The following is a 3,524-nucleotide window of genomic DNA, read 5'->3' as shown; positions in this document are numbered from 1 at the left end:
TTCCAACAAATAGGCAAATTGTGGGCTAATATGTTATCTAAATAACCTTCATCATTGTAACATTTGCCTTAGAATGGTAGGTCAATAAGATCATTTAATATTACAAAAAACTTAATGGACATTGTTGATGGAGCTTTATAGGTGGAGTTGTTAGGAAAACATCGGGTCAATATATTGCCCATATCATATGACACCATACTTGTATGCAATGAAAATAATGCAGATATCTCAAACAGAGGTAAAACTTTATTTACTGATTAATTTATTTTTTTAAACCTAGTTATCACATGATTGACGTATATATACATATATCTTATCCACTATCTAATTCTATGTACTAATTCTAGAAGCGCTATATTAATTCAGAAATCACTACTCAAAGTCAACTTGCTCTGCATTTTAGACTGATAAAATAACGACAGCACAATGTGAATGAACAAAAGGTTGAAGGGTGGGGGTTGGGTGGTGGGAGAGAAACAGCAATGAGAGGGATCAAGCGAGTTAAAACGTGGATTTGGATGTAAGATCTCTCATTTGAGGATACTAGGTATTCCAACTCTAATAATCTTTTTTTTTTTAAAATCATAAATACCTTTTATGTTGAGAAAGCTAAAATTAACCAAGAATATCTTTTCCCTCTCTTCATTTTCTCAGAATCTCCCTTCCTATTTCGTTAGCGTAGACTGGGAATATAGATCTTCTCATCTTTTTCATAAAATCCTCCTCGTTCATCCAAGTTAAAAAAACTCGCCGTTTTAATTACTGCAGTTGAATTTTTCTTGAACTTCAATTCCTATTTTCACTTACCACTAGTTTGCATCAAATCATAATACCAAAACGTCCAAGCAACCTGATCGGTCACACAATATGGTGGAAACGTTACCACCTCGTTTGGATAAAGACTAGTCATTGCATTATGTTTGTTAGATCCAAGCCAAAAAAGAACTCCAGACCCAAAGCCAACAGAAACCACCTAAACCTACGTCCTCATCCGTGCAACACTTTCTTCGCTTCTCCTCAACCAGGGCTCCTCCAGTATGGTTGGCAAACCCAGGCCTGCGACATTAACACCAAACCAACTTAGTTAACAGTTCTAAAACAAAAGAACTCAGCTCAGGCGATTCACAAAATAACAACTTATTATTACCGGACATAGAAGAACCTGAACCAATTCCAATCTCCTCTTCGCTATCGTCACCAGCACCATCGTCCCCATCTCTGCTCTTTATCTTCTTGGACATAGCCAAGCTAGCAAAGAGCCCAGCCTTGCCCATCTGCTTGTTGATCATACGGGCTGCGTAATATGGAACCTTAGCTCGTCGCCTTCTCTCATCGTAATCCTTCCCGTGGAACCACCCATTAACAAACATGATGCAGTCCATCAGGCTCTCCTTGGCCATCCCCTTCATGTCGTACGCCTGCGACCGCCGCCAGAGGCTCTTCCCATGCCCGTTCGCAGGGCATGCCGAAGCCAAAGCCCGTGTCGCATCGCTGATGGCTGCGTCGGGTTCTCGCAGCAGAAGGTAGCACTGCGCCCTGTTGCTATATAGAACTAGCCTCTCCTTCCTCCTCCTTAATGATGGGCACAGTTCCAGTGCTTCTGTGTACTTAACTATGGCCTCCTCGACATCGCCCGACCAAACCTTTCATTGCCTTCTTGCTTCCTTATGGCCGCCAAGGCTTGTCTCTCTATGACTTCCTCCTTTGGCATCCCCTCCTCTCTCTTTTTCTCTCAATCTTTAATTCCCACAGGCTTTTGATGGCTCTCTCCGCTTCCGTACCAACTTTAGCGCCATGATCAAAATCGAGAAGTAGAGCCTTTGTGATCCGGTCTCCGAGATTTCTCCTCGCACCGAGGCTTCGGAGCTCCGCCAAGTCTACCAGACATGGCGCGGCGGTCTCCATGACCTTGCGGCGAGTGTTGAGGTCCTCGATGAGATAAAGGAGGCAGTCGATGCCCCATGTATTGCCAGTCATCGGAAGATCTAGAGAGATCGCAGAGGCTCGTGACCACCTCTCGGCACCCGGCCATGGCTTCCCTCCCGACCTCGCTCCGACAGAGTATTCTCATCAGCCCGACCCCCGCCGGGGAGTCGCCATTAACTAGACCTCCCCACATCCGACACAAGTCTTTCAAGAAGCCAACATCCCGGCAAATTATATCATGGATGTCTTATCCCTGACGGCGAAGCAGCTCAACAGGTATAGACACCAGCACTGGAGTTGGCTCGCCCACTCCTCGGCCTTACGGTTCTCCATCTCCGTCCCTCCAAGCCCTCTCGTCAGGAGGTCCCGGTGGTACTGCTCCCGTTCTGCCGGCGGCACGCCGACGAATTGTTTGTAGACCGTGTGGAGGCAGGTGGAGGCGACGCTAATGGCGAGGGGCACCAGCTCGTCGGCGTGCCGGAGGACAGCAGGGAAGGTGGTGTCGTAGCTGGCGAGGTGGCCGATGGCACGGACGGCCACCCGCTGCTCGACCCAGGTCATGGATCCCCGGAGCAGGCCGATGAGCGGCGCAACAGCGCCGGACTCGACGGCCAGGGCAGCGAGGGCGGAGAGGCGGATGGTGTAGGAGCCGAGGACGTGGGCGGCGTAGTAGGGGATGTAGATATTCTGGTGGCGGAGGAGCCAGGTGGGGTCGGCGAGGGCCTTGGTTACGAGGAGGGACATGCAGCGAAGGGCCCCGGCCATGGGAAGCTCGGGATCCTCGGGATGGGTCATGGCGATGTTCCAGAGGGCGCTCATGACGAGGACGTGCGACTGGTCGTCGCGGTGCGGCATCTCGTGGAAGAAGGTGGTGACCGCCGACCGCCGGAGCCGGAGGTTTGGCTCCTTTATGGCGCAGAAGAAGCAGCAGAAACTGTAGTTATAGCACGAGGACTCCTCTTCCTCATCTATTGTCATGCTGCAGCTGCTGGTGGTCTTCTTCTTGTGGAGCTTCTTTTTGGTGTAGTGGTTTAAATCCATGATTTCCTTGTATGGGATTTAAAGAGGTTGAAGAGTAGGGGAGGGGGGAAGGAGATATATGGGAGAAGGTGGAGAGAGGAGGTGGTTTAGGAGATGGATGGAAGGAGGGAATGACACCTAGCGGCGCATGAGAAGGGTGGCATGATGGGTAGTGTCGCGGCTTTTGATGAAGGGGTATGAGCAAGTTAGCGAATGGTTTTTGTGGGTTGCAAATCTTGTAGTACTTTTGATTGTCAGCATATCCATTTTGGGACCGGAACAGGTTCAGACGGAGTGCCTAATATCTCACTTTGTCGGACGTCTTTCCTCAAACTTGTCTTTAAACTAAATCAAATAAAAAAATTGAGACACGTCTTTGAGTTGATTTCTTAATCCTGATACATACATTTTTGATCATTTTCGCATCAGATTAAGTTTTAAAATTAATGGATTACTCGATATCACATCAGAGCTCAAATTTTGTCGAAAGTCGCGAGTCCCACTCGTCTCTATATTAATTATTCTTTAATTATTCCAACTATAATCTTGACTCAGTCCACTAAACAGGCGTAAGACTA

General features: G+C 47.9%; 1 pseudogene; it reads right to left on the bottom strand.

The window, feature by feature from the left end:
- Positions 1–739: 739 nt before the first annotated feature.
- Positions 740–3,256, bottom strand: LOC140853348 (uncharacterized; annotated as a pseudogene).
- Positions 3,257–3,524: the final 268 nt, after the last annotated feature.

This window comes from Elaeis guineensis, chromosome 13, assembly GCF_000442705.2.
Source record: "Elaeis guineensis isolate ETL-2024a chromosome 13, EG11, whole genome shotgun sequence".
Lineage (NCBI taxonomy): Eukaryota > Viridiplantae > Streptophyta > Magnoliopsida > Arecales > Arecaceae > Elaeis > Elaeis guineensis.
Note: the sequence above shows the minus strand (reverse complement) of the source record. Positions and strands in the feature narration are given on the sequence as shown.